The sequence below is a fragment of the Palaemon carinicauda genome, chromosome 3 (assembly GCF_036898095.1).
Source record: "Palaemon carinicauda isolate YSFRI2023 chromosome 3, ASM3689809v2, whole genome shotgun sequence".
In the NCBI taxonomy this organism is placed as follows: Eukaryota; Metazoa; Arthropoda; class Malacostraca; order Decapoda; family Palaemonidae; genus Palaemon; species Palaemon carinicauda.
In genome coordinates this window covers 41,839,422-41,867,102 of record NC_090727.1, presented here as the reverse complement: position 1 = coordinate 41,867,102, position 27,681 = coordinate 41,839,422, and the positions used below count along the sequence as shown (strand labels likewise).

The 27,681-nt window shown below is 44.1% G+C and overlaps 1 long non-coding RNA gene across 1 annotated transcript in view; it reads left to right on the top strand.

The window, feature by feature from the left end:
* Nucleotides 1–3,762: 3,762 nt before the first annotated feature.
* The window catches only part of LOC137637105 (uncharacterized), a 44,548-nt gene continuing 20,629 nt past the window's right edge, over nt 3,763–27,681 (top strand). Inside the window, exons 1-2 of the long non-coding RNA XR_011043392.1 lie at nt 3,763–3,915; nt 17,607–17,743. This is a non-coding gene — a long non-coding RNA (uncharacterized lncRNA). The remainder of the gene's footprint in view (nt 3,916–17,606; nt 17,744–27,681) is intronic.

The window sequence follows — 27,681 nt, the reverse complement described above, 5'->3', positions numbered from 1 at the left end:
AAGCTAGAATAGAGTATATGTGAAATAACCCATCAAGACATCAGAACCGGACGTCCAAAATATCTAAAAGTTGCTACACATCGTCCAGCCAACTAATCGTGTAGACACGAGATTAGTAACAGATGGTTTCAAATTATTGAAGCCAAGATGTATGTCTACTGTAGGTCTAGATCTTTCAAATATGCAGCCCGAAACCTATACAACAAGCTCCTACTGGACATCCGAAAGAGGAAACTGAAGACTATTGTGGCTCTTGAAGTCCCGAATCACGAGAAAGGGCATAACAGGGATGTTGATCTGGGACCGAGAGAAAGGAGCAGGAGAGGGATTATGTAGACAGAAGTGATATTTAAGTATTTAGTTTCTATTTGTAAGATCTCCAGCCATTCCTCGGATAGATCTCTACTTTTGTGAATGATGGATTTCTCACAAGCATATATTGCTCATGCATGGATTGGGCTTCTGTTGGAGATTATCAAGTGTATGCCAGGTATTTAGGCAGTCTCTGATATTTGTGAGTCTCTTGGATACTCAGTATATTGACCTTTAGGTTAGTGAGCAAATCCACTTTCGCTGTTGACAGACCGTCAGCACTGAAGCTGATAATGTTGAGCTTATTCATATTGCCAAGAGTCGAGGGTGTATCAGTTCACTATTTCTTGTGTTGGTTAGGGTATGTGATGTATTAGTTGGTCTCTATAGGTTTAGTTTAAAAAGATCACCACCTGAAGTTCTTCTACATTCCCCCATGTTTAATAAAATGATAGTGAATAGCTCAGTGACCCCTTCAAACATGATATATTTAAGGTTCTCGTCTAAAAATGTAATTGATATACGGTTTTCGGCAATATCTATTCGTATCATTTATTGAGGACAAAACTATCGTATAGTATCTGAACTTTCAGTAATGCAAAGAATTTTAAGTAAAAGGTATTATGTTTTCGAAATAATTGGTTAAAGTCTTGATACTTAAATGAAGGGGGACCTTTACGAGGAGGCTTCCAAGGAGCCGTTAAATGTCTAAATTTCCGGATTTGGAAGAAGATAAATGATTGGCCTACTAGTGATCATGAACAAAATATTATAAACAAAACATTATAATTTAAGAAAATTACAATTAGAGTTTGAGATATGAATTTATGTTATATAGCTTGAATTTCCTTCAATGCCCACATTTCTACATAACATAACTTTTAGTTATAGCCGTATATGGAACGCATAATTTGCATCTTTTAAGTATGCATCCTGATAATTACAAATGTTGACCTTTTTTATCAAAGATGATTGCCAGATGCAAATAGAAATGGCTGTAGCACATAGGAAAATACAGGATACGGACATGAGATAGAAAAACAGAAATAAATTAAGAAAAACAGAAATAAATTAAAGGTAGTATATACACAAAAATGATCTTGGAGAACCCAAAACCTGAAAACGAGAACGGTCCACACAGAGAGAGAGAGAGAGAGAGAGAGAGAGAGAGAGAGAGAGAGAGAGAGAGAGAGAGAGAGAGAGAGAGAGATCTTTTGTATCTCTCCATTCACTGATCGATGAAGAGCTTAAACTTCACTGAATTTTATGTGGCAGAAATTGTTTATTTGTTGTTATTGTGAATTGGTGTTTCCCTGTCGAAATTGCTAAATTTAAATTATATTGAGAAATTAAATGTCATGGATGTGCCAGTTCAGTCAGAAAATTATTCGCTTCAAATTATTTCAGGCTAGACTTTTTGATGTATGCAACATAAACAGATATTACGCTACTTCTTAAATAATTTACAATAAAACATTCAATATTGAACAAAGAAAGGGTGTAATATAGCAATGGTAATGATAGTTTCATACATGTATAAAATAGGGATTAGTAAAAAATGAAGAGACTTGAAAGAGAAAATTGTGGTATGCAGATATTTAGGTCTATTCATCTTATACTTCGATATCAGTCCTTGTGTAAGCATTCTGTACCAGTGTTAAAATCCTAAAGGCTTGTATTTCTTTTACTTTATTCGTAAAATAATTTTGGTCACTGGATGTAAACGAGGAATAATACCAGTTGTTGTTTTAGTCAAGTTAAATTTAAGGCTTCTTGACATCCTGTCCTTTTCAAACTAGACGCCCGATTTTCTAGTCAGGATGGCCAATACCCATAATCTTACAAGAGTGAGTTATTTGTATGGCAGGCAATTTTACGTACTGAAAAGTCATTCTGTCATTTATAGTAACTATTTTTTCTAATATAGTTTTTGGTTACATTTCTGATTATATTGAGCGAAAGTAATATACAATTTTATTACAGTGGTAGAACTGTTTCTCCTTCTGACGTTCGGCCATGACGTTTTAGTTACTACCAGACATAGGGTCAAAGGAAACCTTGTAATTCTTTAATACTGATGAAAAGATTAAGTTATTGTTATTAACAGAATAAAATTCATATAAGCTACAATGCCCAAGTAATCATATATGTCTTTTATTGCTGATCGAAGAAAATCAGTATATCGTGATACCGACTCCGATAGTTTGACCTAGTTATTTCATTTTAATTCCATCTCAGTCTCCACTGCGGTAAGTATTTTTTTCATAAATCAATTGTATGTTGATTTTTTTTAATTCCCATCAAATAGCAATTCTATTAATCAATTGGTATAAATTTAACCAAATATTAAATGATTATCGGAGGCACTACTTGGAGAAAATATATTTGCAAAAAAAAAAAAAAAAAGAAAAAAAAGAAGAAAAATCTTGCCATATCTCGCAAATATGTGAAAGCCTTTTTTATGCAAGAATGGGAATTCCAAAACTTTAAATCATAAGATTCTTTTTGAATGTCATCTTTTATTACAATCAGTCATGATCATTTTAATTAGACATGATGACGTCCTTACTATAAACTTGATGTGGTTTCTTAGAAATGTTGATCTTGTAGTTATACAGTATATATAATATTGATCTTGTAGTTATTATAACCAGTAATAAGACACTATTGTAAAATAATGTGCAGATTTTATTTTTGCATTATGATGTATTTATAGGTTTTTACCATTTTCCATCAGGAATTATTATTATATTCAATTAGACTAATAAAATCACATGATAAACACAGAAGACTTCACTGAGAGGGGAAACCAATCTTAATTACAAAGGACCAGTCAAATTATTGAATGAGAGAGAGAGAGAGAGAGAGAGAGAGAGAGAGAGAGAGAGAGAGAGAGAGAGAGAGAGAGAGAGATCATTTCTCCACGCTTATTATGACCTATTGTATTCTCTTGGCTTATCACAAGTCAGTATGTTCATCGTTTTAAGTGTAGTTGGAAGAATTATTCTGAGATGAGTTGTTTTTCTTTATGTTGGCTGAATTCACGTGAATTTTCTATATAATTATGATATCTATGGCTTTCTACATACCCACAAAGATAGTAATAGAAAGACCAGAGAGTCGCTACAATTTATGTGAATTTGTTCTGGTTAGTATAGCTCGTTGATAACAGATGACGCTGATCAGCTCAATTTTTTGTTTACATTTTGAATTGTGAAACCGAAAAAAACGTGCTTAATATGAATTACAATTGCCTGTGCTGCAATGCTGAATAGTTATAAAATACACATATGATCAAATAAAATGCATATTTTGTAGAAACGTAGTACCTACAGTTGTGTGGTACTTCAAGGGCTTAAATTAAAAATAAAAGTTATGAATTATAATACGTCCGTAGGTCTTTTTATTGGATTTTAGTTTAAGACTTTCTCAATAGATGGCGTTGATTGGAGTGCCAATGCGTACGGATTTTTTGTCTAATTTTTCGGTCTCTCCTAAATATCTTTTGATGTACACAAATATCGCCTCTTTACATCTTTGGAATTCTTACTATATAATTTCATATATTAATACTTTATTCTACAAATATCGTCCGTACTACTGGTAAGTCTAGTTCCAATACTTAACAATAATTCAGTGGAGATTTTAATGAAATATGTTGTCAAGATGATTGAGATTGGGCAATAGGAAAATAAAAAGTCGTCCAATTGGGCTAAACATTGCTGGAACGTTTTTGGGGATGTCACCAACAATTGTTGCCCATTACCATGAAGGTAAGACTTTTAATCCGTTATAACTTAATTGATATTCAAACAGTTTTTAAGTTAATTTGGGTTTGTTTGTTGACGTGAAACTAGTCTGAAAACAGTGCACTTTATAACGGCCCTATAGTTTTTTAGGCCTATCAGCTTCCTGCTAGATTAGGTCTGCCTCAGAGTAGTCTTAGAAATTCTCGTATAAACTCCTGTTATTGCTGCATTTTATGTAGGTTTGACATTCTTCCTTGCATAACATCACCTTATGGTACCTGACACCACTTTACCTACCTTTTACCATACCTAACCTAAAATACTCCTAACTAACCTAACCATGCCTTTCCTGTCCTTGCCTCACTTTACTTGTCTTTACCTCACCTGCCCTAACCTAATCTGCTCTTACCTTACCAGCATTTATCTCGCCTACTAATTCCTAATCTACTCTTAATTTACCTGTTCTTACCACACCTACTCTTACCTATCTTTACCTTACCTCAGCTGATCCAGCTCACCCTACCCATCCTTCCCTAACCTTACCTTGATCCTACAGTGTCATGTTTGAGCTGACTAAAATAGTGCAGTAAATATAAAATGTAAGTAATGGATGCACAATGCCTTTTATTCCTTAAATTAACCCACAAGTTACTGTAATTCGTACCTGGCTTTATGTGATCCACATTCTAAACGGATATATAGCTTTGGGGCAAGATCATTATAGGAAAAGCCTTAGGCTAACTTGAATAGGAACCTTGGGCTAAGTAACTGGTGATACAAACACCTCTAACATACCTTATAAACGGCTAAATTCTATTTTGCAAGTGTGGTTTAATAAGCAATGAAATAAGTAAACTAGTATTATTTAATGGTTAATAACAAATTAGTTTAAAAAGCCTCGCCAACCATGTTGAGGTTGCATTCACAGAAATTATTCTTGAGACAAAATGTTATTTTGTGTGTGTGTGTAATTCTTTGATTGTTGAGTCTGGTACATGGATTTATCCTTACAGCTGTGTTATTGCTCGGCAGATGAAAGTCATGAGTATTTAGACTTGAGGTCAGTGGGCTTATAGTCATACAAGAAGAATAACTATTGAAAGAATTTTAGTGGAAAGGTTCCTATAGAGGTGAGGTAAAAACTCCTTAGTGAATCATTTTCTGTAAATATCTGTTAGGTCTGATTATCCCATAACCATGACTAGATCAAACAAATACTGTAGTTAAATTTAATCTTATATCTTGGAAGTTACAGAAAATTATTGCCAAGACTAAGTGGTTTTTGTGCATGTTGTAATTGGCATTCAAATTAATAAATCAAAGCTTGGGAGGTAAAATTATAATAGAGGGAGACTTTTGTTTGGTGTGTACATGTATTGTGGAATAGAGCAGGAAACCAAAAACTTATATTGATTACTCTTGGGTTTAACCAAGGAATATTCATACTTTTTTGCCCAAGAAAAGGCATTTCATGAAGCTGGAGTGGGTAATTCAAAATGGAGCACTGGTAATGATTTTGCCAGTGTTGTATATATGCATCTGTGTTTAATCACTCGGAACTCTTTGTAGATCCTGATACAGGTACATATACACAGAATATCAGTAGGCCATGATCAGATACGTTCTCCGTAGTGGAGTAAAAAAAAAATCCTGTTTTAGCTAATCCTTTCTCTCAATATGGTTCATTCACCAGGGAAAAGTATCTGATGCCAATTTTTATACTGTTAGATCTTAAACTAGGCAGGATCAAGAAATAACAGTCAGCGTTGTTTCTTATCTTCATTGCAACTGACGCTGCTGCATCATGCACAGCGGAAGGAAATACAGATAGCCCGTGACGTAGACAATGACGTCACTTATGTGGGCGGAGCTTAGGCGCTGCAAGCAGCCTCATCTTACACTGATCTTACATCTCCCTCCCAAAATATTACGAGGGTAATATTTTCAAAACTTATAAATGACAATATCAAAAACAGATATGATAAACAAAATTCTATACTCTCTTAATGTAAAACATCAGACATATAAGGTAAATCATAATCGTAATAATTAATGGTAACGTTCAGATGGGATAGATAGAGAGAGAGAGAGAGAGAGAGAGAGAGAGAGAGAGAGAGAGAGAGAGAGAGAGAGAGAGAGATAACAACATCGACAGCATTAACGTAACCTCAATGAAACAATAATTACATCAGCATTGTAAGATGTGCACTAAAATTGAGTCGTGAATGCAACACCAACCTAACTTAAAATTTCCTACAAAATATAATTTTGTAAATGAAATCAATGCACGTCTAAGTGCGGTAAAATAAAACAGAATTTTTCATTTTATATATGCAAGACCAAAGCAGAGATAATTAAACATAATCGTTCATCCAGGCAGGGGCCTCTCTCTTCCTTGGAGGCCGTACCTCTGGCGCTGATGGGGGAAACTTAGGCTCATGACCCACTTCGTCGTCGGTAGGAGTGGCTCCTCTTGTCTCATTGACGGGCAGTTCAGTGACCTTGAGGTGTCTTCTGTTCCTTATGGACGGACGCCCACTACCATCTAGTCTCACGACGTACTGTCTATGAGGTCGTTGCTCGACTATGATTCCCAGCCTGTCCCAGGCCTTGGTCATCTGGTTCTGAATCCTAACGTGAGTGCCTGGCTGTAAGGGCGTTAGCCTCCTGTCGCTGCCGCTTTCGATTATCTTCTCATTTTTCTCTGCTACTTGAAGTTCTCTTTTTCTAATGGATTTTCTCCAATGTTGGTCTATCATATAGTTGAGTTTTGCAGTCGGTACACCATCCCGTAACTGTCTCCCAGTTGCCAGTTGCGCCGGAGATTTATTTATACCTCTTAAAGGCGTGTTCAGGTATTGTAGCATGGCCAATGATACCTTGTCGTTATCGAGGCTTCCAGTCCCACTGATACTTGTTCTAATTATCCTTTTCGCGGACTTAACCGCGGCCTCGGCTCTCCCATTTGACTGCGGATAGTGGGCCGATGATAAGCGTATGTCAACTCTCCATCTCCTGTAGAAGGTCATCATCTCTTCACTCACCAGGTTGGTGCCGCCGTCGGTAGACAATTGTTCGGGTGCTCCCCATCGAGTGAAGTAATGCCTAAGTTTTGTCATGACCTTTGCAGACGAGGTGCCATTGGGGAAGTGGGCTATTTCTAGCCAGCCTGTAAGCCTGTCACAATATGCCATATACATGCGTCCTTCGAGCTGAAACAGGTCCATGACAGTCTGTTGGAACGGATACTCTGGGGCAGGGGTCATTTTCATGACTTCGGCAGGAAGTGATGGTGCGTGGGCGTCGCACGATGTACATCGTGAACGATGATGCTGGAGGTCACCCTCGATGCCTGGCCAATAGACCGAATGTCTCGCTCTCCTCAACATTGTATCTAGGCCTTGATGTCCAGCATGGAGGTTGGCGGTTATCTGGTGACGGAGCCCTTCGGGAATGACAAGGCGGATGCAGTTGTCGTTGAAACAGTATGTGACCAGGTTACCAGATATAGAGAGACGTTCTCTGATGCCATAGAAGGGCCTCAAACATGCAATTTCTTGAGATTTCTTCGGGTTCCAATCCCCTGCATTCACTCAAGCGACTAGCAGCTGATATGCTGGGTCGTCCAGGGCTGCCTCTTCAACAGTTTTCTCGTCTATAGTGCACTGCTCCTGTAGGTTTTCTGCGATTGCTGACACCATGGCAATCGTTAATTCTTCGTTGAAGCTCGCATCCTGTCCATCTGGCGTCGTCCTCAGGGTAGGAAAACGAGAGAGAAAGTCAGCAGCATGATTTCTCTTGCCTGGTAGATATTTAACGTTGAAATTATACAATAATGTTTTCTCCTTTAATCTAAACAGTCTGGGGTTGGTAATGTCGCCGAGACTCCTATTGCCTAGTAACTTGACTAAGGGGCGGTGGTCCGTGACAATGGTTAAGTTCGGGCAGCCCAATAAGAACAACCTTGCCTTTTTTAAGCACCAAGCCACTGCAAGGGCTTCCCCCTCCACAGCTGCATACCCAGACTCGGCGGGCGTGAGGAACCGACTGCCGCAAAGTGCTATTCTCCAACCATCTCTACAACAGAAGGGGGTTTCGACGGAGGTGCAACTGCAATATTGTTGGAGGATGACGAAGCCCACCCCCTCCTTACTCCAGTCAGTGACTGCAACAGTCGGCCGCAGCTTATCGTAGTAGGTGAGGCCGTCCTTGGCCAACTTGCAGACGATGTCTTGCACTTGACGAAACTTTTCCTGAAGGTACTCATCCCAATAAACCTGTTTGCCCGAGGGCTTCTTCAGCAGGTCTCTAAAGTGGGTCATGATGGGCGCCGTTGTCAGGAAGGGGGCCAGCTGATTGACAAAACCATACCATGACCTGATGTCGGATATTGTAGGCTTTTGGGGCATAGAAAAACGTTTTATGGCAGATAAATAATCTTCTGAAGGCTTGTAGGAGTCCCAACCGACGTCGAATCCGACAAATTCCACTTCTTTCTTGCAAAACTTGAATTTTTCTGGTTTCAAAGTGATGCCCTTGTATGCACAGACAGTAAGGAAGTCGTACACATGCCAAAAGGCGCTTTCTACGCTCGAATCATACAGAAGTGTATCGTCCACACACTTAAACTTCCTGGGTACTTCTTCAATGGCATCATCGAAACGGCGTGTATATGCGTCGGAGGCAGAACAATGTCCCATTGGTGTCCTTCGGTATTGGTACCTACCCCAAGGTGTGATGAACGTGGTTAGGGGTATGCTCTCCTTGTCCAGTTCTACCTGGTGAAATCCCCAATAGGCGTCGGCCACAGTCTTGTATGAGCAAAGGGGAATGCTGGATACCATATCGAAGGGCGTAGGGGTATGGTGCGTCTCCCTTCTACAACTTGCATTAAGTTTTTGGTAGTCGACCGTACGTCTGGGTTGCCCCGTTTTCTTTGCCACGACCACCATACGTGAACACCATTCCGTGGGCTCTCCAGGGGGAGCTCTTTGTAGGACCCCTCTCTTGACGTCCTCCTCCAACTGGGCTCTCACCTCCTTTTCCCAGTGCTTAGGTACCGACGCAGGTGTGTGGCATGCGTAAGGGACTGCGTCAGGTAATAAGTGAATACGGTGGGGTTCCCCATCCATTACCGGGAGGGGTTCTCTCTCGGTGTTGAAAGCCGTACTTGAAAAATGGGCTAATAACCAGTTTTCTAATCTGGCAATATTCTCCTCACTAGGGGGAAACGGAATAGCCGACGGTCTCACGGGTTGATCAGTTGCTTCCACTAATGTAAGGGTTGTACTAGCTGCTGCGGGGGCAGAGTCCGTGAAGGGAGCGTGGTTAGGAAACGTTTCTGGCACAAGACCAAGTTTCTTGCAAGCATCCAGGGATAAATAAAAATCAATGGAGGACTTTACGAAGTATACTTCCTGAGTTGTATGCCTCCCCTTGTATTCTATGGTACAAGAGGTTGAACCTAAACACTTCAGATGCAGATTGGCGAAGTCTCGCAATCCTCCCTTTAACCTCAGCTTAGCTGGTTTTATGTTCAACATCGCAAGAATAGCGGGTCCTGCAACACAAACCTGGGCACCAGTGTCCGGCACCGCTCGGACACAGGACCACTCTCCCAAGTTGGCCAAGCATACATCAACACGAATAGTGGGTTGTGGGGAGGGCCCATTCCGCAACCTTGCCTCTGCCGCCACGACTACTGCAATCACTGCACCCGCTATGTCCGACTCCTCGGCCAGACCACTAACGTTATTCCTGGCACTCCGCCCTCTGCAACACTTCTTCAGGTGACCGGTTTTACCGCACCCGTAACATGTCGTTCTTCTTGCGGGACATGAAGAATACCCAGGGCTATGACGAGTACCACAATTACCACAAAGACGCAATTGTACTTTTACAGAGGTACTCCTGTCACACTTAGCAAGGGCAGCTGCCACCTCCACCTCGTGTTCCTCCTCGAACCCACCGAGAGCAGCCGCTCTAGGGGAGCTGCTAAGCCATGCCCTATTACGAAGGGCGTCGTCACGGGCGCCCTCGAATGCACTGCACATGACTCTAAGGGAATCGATATCACGGATATTATTGCATGATTGAAACACTTGCCTTTTGAGCACTTTATCACTTAGGCCTACCATGAGCTTGCGCAAAAGCATATATTCCGATAAATCGTGATTACAATTAGGGCATGTGAATGCACAATCAGTAGCCTTTTGCGTACACTTGATAAAATAATCATTAAAGGACTCACTAGGCTCTTGGGCCAAATCAAAAAACTCGAGCCACTGCACCGCTTGGTTAGAAGCTTTCACTACCATTTGCTTAACCGCATTAAATGCCCCTTCAGTAGACAGGGCACTCCACTGGGCGTCAGTATACCTAGAATCGAGGGCACGTTGCAATATCGGAACACAATGAAGCCTTATATGGTGAACTGCCTCGATAGGCTTCAACTTACACAGTTGCAACCAACACTCCATTGACCGTTTCCAAGACCTGAAGGCTGCAGGGGACACCTCAGCCTCGCACTTTTCCGGAGCTGCAGACGAAGGGATCCTTGGTTGGGGGACGTTGGTACCCCGGAGTGACAACGCTGTTATCTCGGCCTGAAGATTCTGGATGGCTTGTTGCTGGGTTTGCAGCACTTGGTGAGCCTGCAACACGGAAGCCGGCGACATCCTGACGCCGGTTCCAAAGGTTCCTGTTCTTGCAATCCTGCCCCTAGGGGATGCAAAAGAGGGTCGTCTCGATGGTGGTGCCATGCTGTGCCACGGTTATTACAGTAGGTCCTCTTAATATCCTACTCACTGCGCCATGTTAGATCTTAAACTAGGCAGGATCAAGAAATAACAGTCAGCGTTGTTTCTTATCTTCATTGCAACTGACGCTGCTGCATCATGCACAGCGGAAGGAAATACAGATAGCCCGTGACGTAGACAATGACGTCACTTATGTGGGCGGAGCTTAGGCGCTGCAAGCAGCCTCATCTTACACTGATCTTACATATACCAAATATATTTTTTTAAATATTTAACTTAGCCGGTGAATATATAGCTGCAACTCTGTTGCTCGACAGACAAACTGTACAGAAAAAACTCGCCAGCGATCGCTATACAGGTTGCGGGTGTGCCCAACAGCGCCATCTGTCGGCCAGATACCAAGCTCTATGTAAACAAAGACTCAATTTTCTCTCTGTCGACGTGTCGACAAGACGTACTTTACTCGCTGTTGAAACCTGGAGTTTTTCCCATCATCTTTGGTGAAGTACTATATTCTGGTTTGAGCTTTCGCAGTGCAGGTGTTTTATCTTCATCTTAAATCTTGAACTCGTTTTGGATAGATTTAATTATGGTGACAAAGAGAGTATGGACTTTCTTTCACTTTTAAATGGCCGACCCTTCCCTTAGACGGAAGTGTGTTTAGGCTTTTAGTAATTATCTTATCACGTTATAAATTAATTATAGATTTTCCTCTATATATTTTATATCTCTCCGCCTTTATTAGGCCTCTTCGATTAACTTTCCATTTATTATAAACATATAAAAATAAATTTTAATGTTTTGTTTATATGCGACCTTTCCTGAGAGTAGGCGGTCCTAACTTGGAAACCGAAGTTAAACAACGTTGAGCCCTTTGCAATCGTAAATAGCTTTTAAAGAGCTAATGATTTAAAACCTTTTAAATGAATATTTTTAATAAATATTTTATGAAAGAATTTCTTTGAATAGTCTTCGTACTGTTTTCAAAGATGAACTAACGTTTAGTTTATTTATACTACGCAGTTTGCGCTCTATCGTTACGATGGAGAGAGAGAGTATCACGGTTTCACTTTGCAGAAAGAGTAAATCGATTCTGACGTTTTGTTCATTATTCTTTCAAAGCTTAAATGTTTTAAATTCTTTTTTAAAGGAACTTTTTAATTGAAAAACCGTTCAGTTTTTTCCTTTGGTCAAATAACATGTTTTTTTTGACGAAATGTAATTGGGCTCTTCTCTTAGGTGCGAAATCAAGAGAAAAAGAGAGAGAGAGATAGAGACGGAGGGAGAGAGAGGAGAGAAAACGTTCCGTTCAAGCGGGTAACGTTGTTCTCGAGTTACTCTCGTCCCTAGTCTCTGTACGGGGAGAAAGGAGAAAATGTTTTTAGTTTTTTATTCTCGTCCCCAGGCTATGTGCGGTGAGAGATTGATAACGTAGTATATATGAAGTTTAGTCTCTTTCCCAGCCACTGAATTTTTTATCTTAAAATATGTTTTCTGATTTTTGCTGGTATTAATGAGCTTGCATTATACGACTGATTTCGCAATTACTACCTTTTAATGAAGGGTAGAATTGCGTGTTTCAGGTAGAAATCAGTAAAAGTTTCGATTTCAGTGAAATAAGTGCAAAACAGAAAATCGAAGTGATAAAGTGATATTGCGCAAAGTGTTAAAAGTGTTGCGTCCGAGGGTTCGTCTGTTCGTGCCTGTCGTTCACCTAGTCCGGGACCTCTTGCAAGCTCCCAAACAGGAGAGAAGTAATGTCGAACGACTTATGGGTTCGAGAGGCCTTGATCAACGAACAGACGTTTCCCTCTATGGTATTGGGTGTATCTTACCAAGATCTCCCCTACCATAAGACGAGAGAGACGTTTTTTCTCCTCGTCATCCGAAGGCTTTTCGCATAAGAAACCTGTCACAAGGTTTCAAAGCCCTTAAGCGAAAGTCAGTCCTTTCAGGACAGGTCCAGCGTCCTGGTTACAGCCATTAGGACAGCTCTGACCCTATGCAGTCATCGGATAACTGCTCGCTGCCTAACAAAAGCGTAACACAGACTCCGAGAGTCTTTTTTGTTGGCAAAGTGTTGCGGTCACAGACGTTACCCTCGTCTCTTACCACAACCATTTCCGTTGATCCTTAATGGGTTGTACGGCAAGACATGCAGAATATGCTTGCCTCCCTTATGGAAGACTATTCTGCCGATTAGTCCGTTGAGTCTAGCCGTTTATTTCATCGATATCCTGGCTTTCAGCCAACCTAACGTTCCTTTGTGCTTCCTGTTGACGTTGGCGTAGCTAAGTCACGTCAGTCAGGTTGTTTAGAACCACACTCGATGCGGTCTCGTGTGGATTTTCAGCCGCATTTGGACGTTAGGCCACTTGCTGATGATCCTGTTGACGTTCAAGACGTTCGCTAACAATCGGAGTTGACTTGTTTTGACGCTGTGCGTCAACCTCCGCATTCTAGAGTTGTTTTGACTGCTCAGTCTAGGCAGTCAAAGCAGTCTCGAGTGGACGCTGTGCGTCCTCACGCACCTGTTGTGGTTGACAGTTCAGTTGTTGACAGTTCACAGACTGTCAAGCAGTTACATGACGTTGCGTCCTGGTCCGTTACTAATGCACCAGTGAGTGTGGACTCTGCTTGTAAAGCATTGCCACCACGGTAGGTCTCTCCCTTGCTTGAGACTCGGCTTTTATCGGACAAGGTTCCTGTAGATGAGGAAGTTGCTGTTCCCCCTCCTACTGATATTACCTTGAGGACCCTGTCAGATGGAGAGGAGCCTAAAGCTGCTTAGCCCTCTATGGACTTTAATTAAATCATGATGATTTTTTTCAAGGATCTTTGTCCGGATCTTTTTGTAACTGCTGCTCCTCGTTCGCCTAAACGTCAGAGCTTACACTAGGCCTAGCTACTTCGAAGCCGTTGTTTTTAAGCTAGTGCTCTCTCGCTCTCCTAGAGAGCTTTACGTTTGCTAGGCGACTGGTTTATCACCAGGAGGAGTTTGGGGGATACAGCCTTTGCTTTCCCTTCTTTTAAACTGGCTTATAGAGCGAGAGTCTGATATGACACGAGAGAAGTTCTCGGCTTGGGAGTTCATGCCTCTGCCCAGATAGACTTCTCAAATCTCGTAGACTCTCCCTGGCGCCTGGCCAGGAGACGCTCCAAGTTTTTTACAGGTCAACTTCACAGCTGTTTTCGAGCCTTTGAAGTTTTGCTGTACAATTATGTCATGCATAAACAAGGCTTTCAGGGATGGAAAGCGGTACCGCCTCAGTCGCTAACCCCGTCTGTTGCCACACCTGCTCCCGTAGACCCTAAATGGGCTTTGCTGCAAGACATGCAGTCCAAGCTTGCGTCCTTGATAGAGGACTTTAATGCGGAGAAGGTTGCTGCCAAACCTTCTGGCCAACAACCTTCCAACCGGTCGGTTGTGCGTCCTGTTGACGCTGAGGTAACCTTCTCGCGTCTGCCAGTTGAGGTGGTTCCTCCACCGATACGACCCAGTGTGGGTTGCCAGCCGCACGTTGACGTTAAGCGACGCTCGGAGGTGGTTGTTGACGTTCAGGACGTTCAACAACCAGCAGAGGTGACTTGTTTTGACGCAGTGCGTCAACATCAGCAACCCGGTATGGTGTTGACTGCACAACCCAGACGGTCTAGACGCTGTGCTTCCCCGCGCACCCATGGTTGTTGACAGTTCACAGACTGTGCAGCAGTTCCATGATGTTGCGTCCGGCTCCGTCACGCATGCACCAGTGCGACCGGACTCAGCGAGTCAGACGTTGCCCACTCCGTTGCCGTTTCCTCATCAGTTTTCGGATGAGGAACTATCTGATGAGGACGTTGCTGAACAACAAGACGATCAGCCCCCAGAATAGATCAAGCCCTGCTATCCATCCAGAAGATGCTGAAGAAGGAACGCAGCTCAGTCAGGCTGTGGATGAGTCTGGTAGGGACGCTGTCATCCGTGGAACAATTTGTGTCACTAGGAAGACTACACTTCCGTCCTCTTCAATACCATCTAGCTTTTCACTGGAAAAAGGACAAGACGCTAGAAGCGGTCTCGATCCCGATTTCCGAAAAGATAAAGTCTTGTCTGACTTGGTGGAAGGACAATATCAACCTAAGAGAGGGTCTTCCCCTGGCTGTTCAGACTCCCAACCACGTTCTCTTCTCGGACGCATCGGACGTGGGCTGGGGCGCGACACTAGACGGTCGGGAATGCTCAGGACTGTGGAACTCGAGTCAGAGGAGCATGCATATCAACTGCAAGGAGCTGTTGGCAGTACATCTGGCCTTGAAAAGCTTCAAGTCTCTCCTTCGAGGCAAAGTGGTGGAAGTAAACTCAGACAACACCACGGCCTTGGCGTACATCTCCAAACAAGGAGGTACCCACTCACTGACGTTGTACGAGATCGCAAGGGACCTGCTCATCTGGTCAAAAGGTCAAGACATCTCCCTAGTAACGAGGTTCATCCTAGGCAACTTGAATGTCATAGCAGATTGTCTCAGTCGGAAAGGGCAAGTAATTCCAACAGAATGGACCCTCCACAAGGATGTGTGCAAGAGACTTTGGGCCACTTGGGGCCAACCAACCATAGATCTCTTTGCAACCTCGCTGACCAAGAGGCTTCCAATCTATTGCTCCCCAGTCCCGGACCCAGCAGCAATACATATAGATGCCTTCCTCCTAGATTGGTCACATCTGGATCTCTACGCATTCCCACCGTTCAAGATTGTCAACAAGGTACTGCAGAAGTTCGCCTCTCACGAAGGGACAAGGTTGACGTTAGTTGCTCCCCTCTGGCCCGCGAGAGAATGGTTCACCGAGGTACTTCGATGGCTAGTAGACGTTCCCAGAAGTCTTACTCTAAGGGTGGACCTTCTACGTCAGCCTCACGTAAAGAAGGTACACCAAAGCCTCCTCGCTCTTCGTCTGACTGCCTTCAGACTATCGAAAGACTCTCGAGAGCTAGAGGCTTTTCGAAGGAGGCAGCCAGTGCGATTGCTAGAGCAAGGAGAGCATCCACCATTAGAGTCTACCAATCGAAGTGGGAAGTCTTCCGAGACTGGTGCAAGTCAGTTTCTGTATCCTCGACCAGTACCTCTGTAGCTCAAATAGCTGATTTTCTCTTATACCAGAGAAAAGGACGATCCCTTTCAGCTCCCACTATCAAGGGCTACAGAAGCATGTTGGCATCGGTCTTCCGGCATAGAGGCTTAGATCTTTCCAACAATAAAGATCTTCAAGACTTCCTTAAGTCTTTTGAGACCACCAAGGAGCGTCGTTTGGCTTCCCCTGGTTGGAATTTAGACGTGGTACTAAGATTCCTCATGTCAGACAGGTTTGAGCCACTACAATTAGCCTCCCTGAAAGATCTCACTCTAAAGACTCTTTTCCTGGTATGCTTAGCCTCAGCAAAAAGAGTCAGTGAGATTCATGCCTTCAGCAAGAACATCGGATTTTTGTCAGAAAAAGCCACCTGTTCGCTACAACTTGGTTTTCTAGCCAAAAATGTGCTGCCTTCTCGGCCTTGGCCTAAATCTTTCGATATTCCCAGCTTATCGGAGATTGTAGGCAATGAACTAGCAAGAGTCTTATGCCCTGTGAGAGCTCTTAAGTTCTATTTAAAGCGTACCAAACCTTTACGAGGCCAATCAGAAGCTTTATGGTGTTCAGTTAAGAAACCATCTTTGCCTATGTCAAAGAATGCTTTATCATACTTTATCAGACTGTTAATACGAGAAGCTCATTCACATCTGAGTGAGGAAGACCGAGCTTTGCTTAAGGTGAAGACGCACGAAGTTAGAGCTGTTGCAACTTCCGTGGCCTTTAAGCAAAATAGATCTCTGCGAAGTATAATGGACGCAACCTATTGGAGAAGCAAGTCAGTGTTCGCGTCTTTTTATTTAAAGGATGTCCAGTCTCTTTACGAGGACTGCTACACACTGGGACCATTCGTAGCAGCGAGTGCAGTAGTGGGTGAGGGCTCAACCACTACAATTCCCTAATTCCAGATCCTTTTAATCTTTCTCTTGAAATGTTTTTTAATGTTGTTTTTATGGGTTGTCCGGAAGGCTAAGAAGCCTTTCGCATCCTGGTTGATTTGGCGGGTGGTCAAAGTCATTTCTTGAGAGCGCCTAGATTAGGGGTTTGATGAGGTCCTGTTGTATGGGTTGCAACCCTTGATACTTCAGCTCCTAGGGGTCGATCAGCATCCTAAGAGGATCGCGAGGCTCCGTAAGGAAGACGTACTTATAAGGCAGAGTAATCGTTCAAGTCGACTTCCTTACCAGGTACCTATTTATTTTGTTTTTGTTATTTTGATAACTTCTAAAATGAAATAAAAACTCTTAGCTCATAAAATGTAAACATATATTACTGGTCTCTACCCACCATCCTGGGTGTGAATCAGCTATATATTCACCGGCTAAGTTAAATATTTAAAAATATTTTAATTATAAAATAAATTTTTGAATATACTTACCCGGTGAATATATAAATTAAATGACCCTCCCTTCCTCCCCAATAGAGACGCAGTGGGACGAGGAGAAAATTGAGTCTTTGTTTACATAGAGCTTGGTATCTGGCCGACAGATGGCGCTGTTGGGCACACCCGCAACCTGTATAGCGATCGCTGGCGAGTTTTTTCTGTACAGTTTGTCTGTCGAGCAACAGAGTTGCAGCTATATATTCACCGGGTAAGTATATTCAAAAATTTATTTTATAATTAAAATATCAATTTTCGTTTTTGACTATTACAGTAATATAAATTTATTAATTCAACAGAAGAAATGTGACGAATAGTTCCACAACTTCCTGCTGGAAGCATTTACATAATACCTTCTTCTAACAGTGAAAGCGGATTCCAATTAATAGTCCCTGTAGCCACAGAAAGACCTCTATCTTCAACCTCTCATATTTGGGTAAGGAATAACTTAAATCTGTTTGTGTCAATAATTTAATTATGGGTTTGTTTGTGAAACAAATTTGGAAATAACATTTCATTTAGTGTTTGTTCCGTAACTGAAATACAAACCACGCTATTTACATGGGGTAATTACTTCGGCGTAGCTAAAGGATGAGCCATAAAAGTTTTAACGAGGGTTTCCTACCCCGCCGCTAGTTAGCGGGGGGTAGGGAGGGGTACAGTAGCTAGCTATCCCTCCCCCCTCACACACACCGGAGAATACTCCACTTTACTTTTGGCTGGGATGGCGATCGGAAGTCTCTGCTCCCATCCTCACTTGACGGCCATTATTGTTTTGTCTTTTTAACTTACCTGTTCTTATACTTAGTATATTTAAACATTATTGATGTTTATATATATTTTTGTGTATAGAAAATAGTAAGTTTCCTTTGCTTTCGGTGTTGTGTGGTGTGTGTTGTGTACTTCTACGAGAGTGATCGCTAGCTTACCAGGCCACCACGATCTTTTCTTGATCACGGCCTTTCACTCTTAGGCCACCATGGTTGCCTTCGTGGAGCCCGGCCCGTCTCTTGAGGTCGTTCACCTCTTACTCTGTACTACGCCTACGATAGCTTCTCAGGACCAAGTCGCTATTTCGTTTTATTTGTCTCAATTATTTTTATGAATATAATTGTGTTTTAACTTTTCAGCTCAGGGCTCACGTCCCTTCGGGGGTCGGTGATCCTTGGAACATTCAAAGTCAATTGCATAATTATAATGTTATAATTCTGTTTTGTTAACTTTTCGTCCCCCCCCCTTCACCCGGGCATGCCGGGTGGGGGAGGGAGGCGCATACCTTCTTTTGTTCTTATGTTCTTTCCCTCGGGGGTTCTCTTCGTAGTTTCACCCGGGGAAATTTCTGTTAAATAATTATTCTTTTTTATTTTCCAGTTTACGATGCTGTTTCTTCGTGCCTGTTGTGTGTGCCTTCAAAGCAGAGCTGTCCTGTTTATCCTGAGGAGTCGGCTTCGCCGCTGTCTCTCGAGGCAATCGTCAGGGGCGTTGCCTTCTCTTAGAAGTTCCCCCGTGACTACTGCCAGCTCTTCATTGCATCCTAGAACAATAAGGAGGTTCGCCTCCAGGGTAGTTAGTTAACTTCCCTTTTTTACTGTTCCCTGGCCTTAGGCGGTTATGCTCTTGGGGCTGAGCGGCCGCCCTTGTGACTTGCTCAAGGGGCTGAGTGGTTGCAAGGCTAGACCATGGTACTAGCGACTATGCTCTCGGGGCTGAGCGGTCGCTTCTGTAGCTACACTCAAGGGGCTGAGCAGCTGCAAGATCAGTCTGACCCTCTCTCGTTCGCGAGGGAGGGCGCACTAAGGGCTCCTCTTCGGAGGATTGCTCCTTTTGTCTCTTCTACGAAGTGTCCCCTCCCGTTCGCGTGAGAGGACACTCACAGAGACTCCTCTTCGGAGGATTGTTCCTGTTTACGTCAACTGATCTCACGGCCTTTCGGGGCTCCATCACCAGTCTCTTCTACGAAGTGCTCACCTCTCTCGTTCGCGAGAGAGGCCACTCATAGAGACTCCTCTTCGGAGGATTGTTCCTGTTGTCAACAGCTTGCTGTTCAGTCACTAGCACTTCGGTGTTTAGTGACAGGGAAACTTCGGTTTCTCTTTCCCTGACCCTTCGGGGTCTCGGAGCTTTAGTTACGCAGTTCCCTCGGGCTCTCGTAACTTTAGTCACTTCTACACTTCGGTGATTAGTGACGGAGAAACTTTGGTTTCTCGTTGCGTTGACCCTTCGGGGTCTTGCAACTAATCCCTTTGGCGCCTCGCTACTCAGGCTACATTAGACCCTTGGTCTCTCGTCCCTCAGTGTACCTGTTGCCTGCTGTATCCGTTCCTGACTGCAAACGCGCCTTGGGCGCCCACGCCCCTGTTATCTAACGGGCTCCTCCCTTCGGGGCAGGAGAGACTTTTTCACACCTTGAGTAAGTCCCTTAAGTGCCATGTATCCCCTGCTAGCCAACGTTCCCTTACGCGCTAGCGGTCGACTGCTGTTCCTGAGACTGCCTTTAGAGACACCCTGTTCCAGTATTCAGTTAGGCTGCTACCAACGTTCCCTGCGCATTTGCGCACATCGTTGGGGTTCCTGAGATAGTGCACAGGCGCTCGCCAGCAGTTCAGCCTACAGTGTCTCTTAAGTCTTTTCTACGAAGGACACCTCTCCCGTTCGCGGGAAAGGTACCTCACAGAGACCACTCCTCGGAGTATGTAGCAGTACCTCAGTTGATCGTTGGCACTGAAGTAGACCTCCTGGTCCTCTTCAGGGGATGCCCTCCCTTTTAGGGATACATCCCAGTTCCTGACCTACGAGTTAGCCGATCCTTCAACCAAGCGCGCGTGCGCGCTCTTTGATGATCTACTGTTGCACAGGGGCCTACGATCTTCACTCGCGCATAAGTGCTGAAGACCGCCCGCGCGAGGGAAACCATCCCGCGCGCGATCTTCGAGGCCCTTCCACGGTTTTGCCGCTCGCAATCGTCGAGGATCGTTTGCCGACGATCTTCTGATACACGCTAACGGGTAATCGCTGAAGATCACCCGCGCGCGATCTTCGAGGCCGTTCTGCTCGCGTTTTTCCGCGCGCGATCGTCGAAGATCGTTAGCCCGGCGACGGCCGCTAGCCGGCGATCTTCGGATCCAGCGCTAGGCGCGCAAGCGCTAGGCGCGCAAGCGCTAGGCGCGCAAGCGCTGACGATCTTCTTAGTGCGCGTAAGCGCCGAAGATCGGTCTGTGTGCGGGATGGTTTTCCGCGCGCGACAAACAAGGCCGTTGGCGCGCGGTTCTCCGCACGCAATCGTCGACGGCCGTTCGCCGGCGATCTTCGGATCCAGCGCTTAACGCGCAAGCGCCGACGATCTTCATAGTACGCATAAGCTCCGATGATCGTTCTGTGCGCAGGATGGTTTCCCGCGCACGACAACGAGGTCGTCCGCGCGTGGTTCTCCGCACGCGATCGTCAACGGCCGTTAGCCGCCGATCTTCTGATTCGGCGTTAGGCGCGCGAGCGCCGACGATATTCACAGTATGCGTAAGCGCCAAAGATCGTTCCGTGCGCGGGATGGTTTCCCGTGCGACCATTGAGGCTCACGCGATCATCGCACTGATCGTCCACGCGCGGGCACCGAGGTTTTCCCGCTCGCGATTGCCGACCATCTTCTCAGCAGCCTTGGTTTGGGTCCCTGGTCAGAGCAGTTAGGTAGGCTTTTAAGCCTGTTCTCTCTGAGCTGGGCCACAAATCATTGGCAGCTTCTACTCCCCTGAAGAGGAAGAGAGGAGTGTCGAACGTGGTAACTTCTCCGAGGGCGAAGCTGTCTCCTCGTAAGTCCTTAAGGAAGGCCTCCTCACCCCCTCAGACTTTCACTCCCTCCCCTTTGGACGAAGATTTTCCATCCTCAGGGGAGTCACGCAAAGTGAGGCGTTCCCCCATCGCACCAATGAGGGAAACCCCACCTCGCACTGGAAAGTCTTCTCGGGTAGGGGTGGAGGAGAGCCTCCCACCATCGTTGTTGGAGTCCTGCATTCCTCCCAGGAGGGAGTCGAAGGACTCCAAGACTGTGCCGAAGTCATCTTCAAGGCTTAGACCGGAGCCAGCCAAGCACTTGGAGAACGTCCACGAGTCCCCCCAAGAAGAGCCTTTGGGGACAGGAGACTTCGCTGCTAGCCCTTCAGGAGGGGAGCTGCAGGAGTCAGAGCATGCGTTCTGGCAGGTTCTGACCCTTATGAGGAATCTCAATGGGTTTGCGGATCCAGAGATTCCCCCTCGTGAGAGCAAAGAAACGGTCTTGGACCGAGTCTCTGGGACTCAAAAACCCTCAAGGCCAGTGCAGCTTTGCCCTGGTCTCAAGGGGTTAAGAGTGCCAGAGTCAAGGTCGAAGCCCAGCTCTCCGAGCTTGCCTCCTCCAGCCGATCCAGCGCCAGCAACAAACTCCTCCCACCTCCTCGTGTCCAACAGAGGAGGTACTTTAACACCATTGAGGAGACTTGTTTAGCTCTTCCCCTACACCACTCTTTAGAAGAGCATACCAGGGGAGTCCCTCTAGAGAGAGACTTCAACTGGCAGGTCTCGTTCTCGGCGACGGAGATCCTTAGCCAGGCGAAGGTAGCGAAGTGATCCATGCAGGCAACTTCGTGGCTGGACATTTGGCTAGGGTCCCTAGGCATCCTGTTACGTTCAGAGGACTTGTCCAAAGAAAATACCAGGAAGGCCATGGAGACCTTTTTTTAAACATAAGACTTACCCGGTAGTTATATATAGGCTATAGCTTACGTCCCTGACGTCACAGTAGAAAATTCAAAACTCGCGCCAATCGCCGATTGGATAGCCTGGTGTACCACCCCTGCGCCCTAGCGAGGTACCTAGGAACCATTCCAGGAACCCTCATATATTCCCTGCCGCTAAGATGTTGGATTTTTCACTCGCTATAACCTGTATATTACAGTTATCTTGGTGATGTACTATTTATTTTTAGCCTTCGCTGGTTGGATGTTATTTTTACTGAGTGTTAGTGCTTTAACTACGTTTGTATCTAAACAGAGGTAGGAATGGGAGTTTTTTCCCCCTACTGTAAAACTTACAAACCTACTCTTTAAACATGATGGCGGTGATCATTCCACCATCTTTATGACGTCACAATCGTGTGACGTAAGCAACATAGTACTACGTAATATGTTGCATAATTCTTTTCTTTGCTTTTTCTTGTAAAGAATGAAAATTTAGTCTAACTTACAATAAGTATTTAACTTTTATTATAAAAAGATTATATTAATTTTTAAGAAATATTTGTCTTTTTAGTATTCGTTCTTTAAATCGATACTATTTTCAAAGATTAAATAGAACTAGCGTATTGTTAATTTTCACTGCATAGTTCTCATGAAAATATGATGCAGTCCCAACAATTCTTGATATCGTTGTTTATTTTCTTTCGATGTTTGGATTCTAGTATTATTCGTATGTTCACATACTGTATATGTTCCAATTGTAAAGTGTAGCAATCCACTATTTTTGGAAACCCTTAAGATTTAAGTGTTGTTTACATATATATATACAGTATACGTTTTGCGATATCTGCTAATTTTAATAATAACAAGTCACTATTTTTGGGAACCTTTAAGAATTAAGGGTTGTTTATATATATATATATATATATATATATATATATATATATATATATATATATATATATATATATATATATATATGTTATTCCTATATCTGTTCATTTGAATCATATAACACGTAACTTTCCCGGTAGTTATATATAACTACCGGGTGAGTATGTATAACATTTATCTTTACCGGTAGTTATATGTAACTACCGGGTAAGTGTTTTCAAACATTTATTTACAATGAAAATATCAGCGTAATATTTTATAAGAAATATTTTGTTACATTTTTATATAGCAAGAACTAGAAACGGTTTTGCATTCTCATTCAAGCCCCTAGCAGGACTAATTATGGTCTTTTGTGTAAGAGTTTAAAAGAGCAAGGTTCAGTGCTAAATTAGTGCAGTGAATTTATTCAGCACAGTGGATGTTTTTTTTTCCTAGCCTTAGACCTCTTCCAAGCTCCCCAACCTCTGGGAGAAGGAATGTCGATCGGCCAAAGGAAATGAGAGGTGTTAGCTCACGAGCAGACGTCCTCTCGAGCGTTCCTGTTGACGTTCACAAGAATGCTCGCCCTTGCCATGGGAAAGCAAAGAGCGTTGGACGTTAAGCTACTAACATTGCTGTTACTATAATGCTTACGGACCAACATAGACACGGTTTTTGTTTTAGAGCGACAGTCGGCCATGAGAACCCTCGGATGAACTGAACGCGCTGAGTGACGTAATGAAGATCATTTTACGCTCGGCGCTAAGTCTTTCAGGACAATTGGCGCCACATCTTTCAGGACGATCGGCGCCTCGTCTTTCAGGATGATCGGCACTTCGTCTTTCAGGACGCTCGGGGCGCCTCGTCTTTCAGAATGCTCTGCACCACGTCTTTCAGGACGTTCGGCGCCACGTCTTTCAGGACGCTCGACGCCACGTCTTTCAGGACGCTCGGCGCCACGTCTTTCAGGAGGATCGGCGCCACGTCTTTCAGGACGATTCGGCGCCACGTCTTTCAGGACGATCGGCGCCACGTCTTTCAGGATGATCGGCGCCACGTCTTTCAGGACGATCGGCGCCTCGTATTTCAGGATGCACCTCGTCTTTCAGGACGTTCGGCGCCACGTCTTACAAGATCTTTGTCAATAGAAGACATTGGTGATCTCTTTTCTCCTGTTGAATTTGAGATTCTCAGAAGGAGAAGATCCTTATTCCTTTCGTCATAAAGTTGATTTAGAAACTCATGAAAGTTTTTATGATTAGTTTCCAAATTATTTTATGCCTGTTGCTCCACGTTCGCCACCCTCTGAATTTACACGTGTTCATCATGAAGCTTTAAGGATGGTGGGAGACTATTTAGAGTCTCAGAAGCACCTAGGAAAGACAGCGTTCTTTTTTCCTCTCAATAACCTGGCCTCTAGATCTTGTATCCGAGGTACGAGATTATTTTTATTATTATCTTTAGCCAAGCTACAACCGTAGTTGGAAAAGCAAGATGCTTTAAGCCCAAGGGCTCCAATAGAGAAAAAATAGCCCAGTGAGGAAAGGAAATAAGGAGATAAAGAAATGATGAGAATAATTTAACAATAAATCATTCTTAAAACAGTAATAAGGTCATAACAACGTCTAAAACAGATCTGTCATATAGGGTGGAGGTCTAGCCACGTTAAGTTCGAGGACCTTGTGGCAGCCCCACAGAGATTTTTACAGCCCCCTGGGTGGATCGCTGAGTCTCTTAAGGAATCCAGACAATGGGGCAGGATAACTTTGAGGTCCGTGCTATTCCTTAAGGATGGATGCGAAATCTTTTTCCCAGTGAAACCTCCTTTGTTAGTTACTCTGATAAGACCTCTCTGCAAAACAGACTTTGCAACATCAAATGTCTCTCTTTTGGGAGAGGGAGGCTTTTATCCGGTTCTGGATGTAACTGCTCTCAATACCTTTGTTCAGAATTCAAAGTTCTCCATGGAGACATCGAAATCATGAACTATTAAAGTCTCATGTCAGCCTGGTCACAAGGCGAAGCAGAGTCTGACTGCTTTCGCCTTCAGGCAGTAAAGCCAGACTACATAACTTCTGGCAATCTTGGGAGAAGAGGGGAGCAGACCTTTGGTCAGTACATCTGAAGGAGGATTACAATTTCCTTTCATAGGGAAACCTCCACTAGTTTGAGCTCCAATAGATCTCTCTCCCAGATCTGGAGAGGAGTTTAAGAGGCAGGCTTTGCAAGTAAACTTTTGCTAAATGTAGCAGAATACTGCACTTGGAGACATCAGAGCCTCCTTGTATCTGGACGATTGACTTATCAGAGCTTTCTTACGATCTTCATGAAGGATTTTCAGGTAACTTTGAACCTTTCAGTAGAATTGCGTATTCCTGTCAACTAGACGAGTCTCTTCTGACACCAGAACGCTTGGCACCACGTCTTATGGGATGTTTGGCATCTTGCTCTGTTAACCTCTCGGCGCCACATCTTACAGGACGCTCGGCGCCACATCTTACAGGACGCTCGGCGCCACATCTTACAGGACGCTCGGCGCCACACCCTCCAGGACGTTCGGCGCCACGTCTTACAGGACGTTCGGCGCCACGTCTTACAGGACGTTCGGCGCCACGTCTTACAGGACGTTCGGCGCCACGTCTTACAGGACGTTCGGCGCCACGTCTTACAGGACGTTCGGCGCCACGTCTTACAGGACGTTCGGCGCCACGTCTTACAGGAAGCTCGGCGCCACGTCTTACAGGACGCTCGGCGCCTCGTCTTACAGGACGCTCGGCGCCTCGTCTTTCAGGACGCTCGGCGCCTCGTCTTTCAGGACGCTCGGCGCCACGTCTTACAGGAAGCTCGGTGCCACGTCTTACAGGATGGTCAGCGCCCCGTCTTTCAGGGCGCTCAACGTTGGAGATCTTGAAGGAGACATGACATTGAACATGAGAACCTCGGACTTCGTGATGACACTAGTCGAATCGAATGTCGAGATCAAGGACGCCTTAGTTCCGATCTCTATGATCGCGAAAGTTTTTTATCGAGCGTCTAGCCTTGGTACAACGCGGCAACATAGGCGGTGATCTGGGTTTCCTTGACGCCAGGAGTCAGGACCTTAAATACATGTATCCTGATAGACACAACGTCACTACTTCCGTTAGATCTTCTGGCACCATCACAAAAATACTTTATTTAAGGATGGTGATGTAGAGTCAAGTTTTTTTCGGCCTTTTACGTCTCCTCTTAGAACGGAGCAAGCCTTCTTGATACTGCAATCTTTCTAAAATATAGTAGTGTTCTGCGAGGAAGTGGATGCGTGTCTTGGGAAACCTTTCCCCTTGGGGAGGGGTTTTTTTCCCTGGGAAGACTGATTCTTTCTTTGTGACCATTGTTATGTCACTGTTCATCCTAGTTTTGCTGGACCAGGGTTCGATTCTCGGCCAGTCAGAAGCTAGAAGCTATGGTCCTCATGTAAGTTATCTTTATTATCTCCATTTCAACTTCAATCATTTTGGGATAAGGAGAAGGTCCTGAGTCGATATGCATCTCTTTTAGGATGCCATAAGAAGTTGCCTTCAGTGGTGGTTCGATCCAGTCAAACTTCCGGAAGGTCACCCCTTTTGAACAGAGGATCTTAGACTTTGTGTTGTGTCTCCTCACCTCGGATTCGTGGTGGGAGCAACACTAGACAGTTGGAAGCTTCGGGACTTTGGACAGAGAATCAGAAGAGCTTCCTCATCACCCAAAGGAACTGTTGACAGTCCTGTTAGCTCTCAGAAAGCTTTGAGGGGTCAGTTTGGAACTAAGTGGTGCAGGTCTATGCCGATCACACCACAGAATTGTCTTTCATTGCCAAGCAAGACGGAACCCACTCGAGGTTCCTTTCCGGGACTGAGAGGAGTCTTCTCATCTGGGCTAAGGAGAAGAATGTATTCCTTCTAACACAGTTCTTTAAAAAAGAGACAAACTTATGGAAGAACAGTCTCAGCTGGAGAATGGACACTCCAGCAAGTAATCTGCAAGAATCTGTGGCGACTTTGGTGTCGTTCTTGTATAGTCCTATTCATGACTTAACAGACAAAGAGACTAGAAACTTACTGCTCTCCAGTGCCAGATCTCGAAGCAGTCCACATAGACGCTTTCCTATTAGTCTGGTCCAATCTGGATGTGTACGTTTTCCTCGTTCTATTTCCTTTGAAGGTGACATAAAAGTTTGTGTCACACGAAGGGACCAGGTGACTTTAGTGGCCCTCAGAGGATGGTTAACAGAGATACTGGAATGGATGGTGGACTCTCCTAGAAGTCTTCCATTAAGAGTAGTTTTACTCAACCTCTCTTGGAAAGTTACCTTTCTAGTCTCCAAGCTTTTCTTCTAGCTCCTTCAACCTTTTGAAACCTCACAGGAACTAGAGGTTTTCGAAAGAGGCAGCTAAGTCTTTTACAAGAGCAATAAGAACTTCTACCATCAGGATTTATCAATCCAAGTGGGAGGATTTAGAGAATGGTGCAGAGTCAACTCTGTTTTTCTCTTCCAGTATCTCTACAATTCAGATTGCTGACTTCGTGTTTTACCTTCGAAGGAAGCTCATTTGTTCATCCTCTTCCATCAATGGATACAGGTGTGTGTTAGCGACTGCTGTCAGACACAGTATCTTGGACCTTTCGATTGATAAAGTCCTACAGGAACTTCTCAATTTGTTTGAAACATCAAACAACCAGGATTCACCAGCTTGGATCCTGGACTTTATCCTGAAGTTCCTTACGAGTGATAAGCTTGACCACTTGCTTTCATCTTCATTTTAAGGACCTCTTG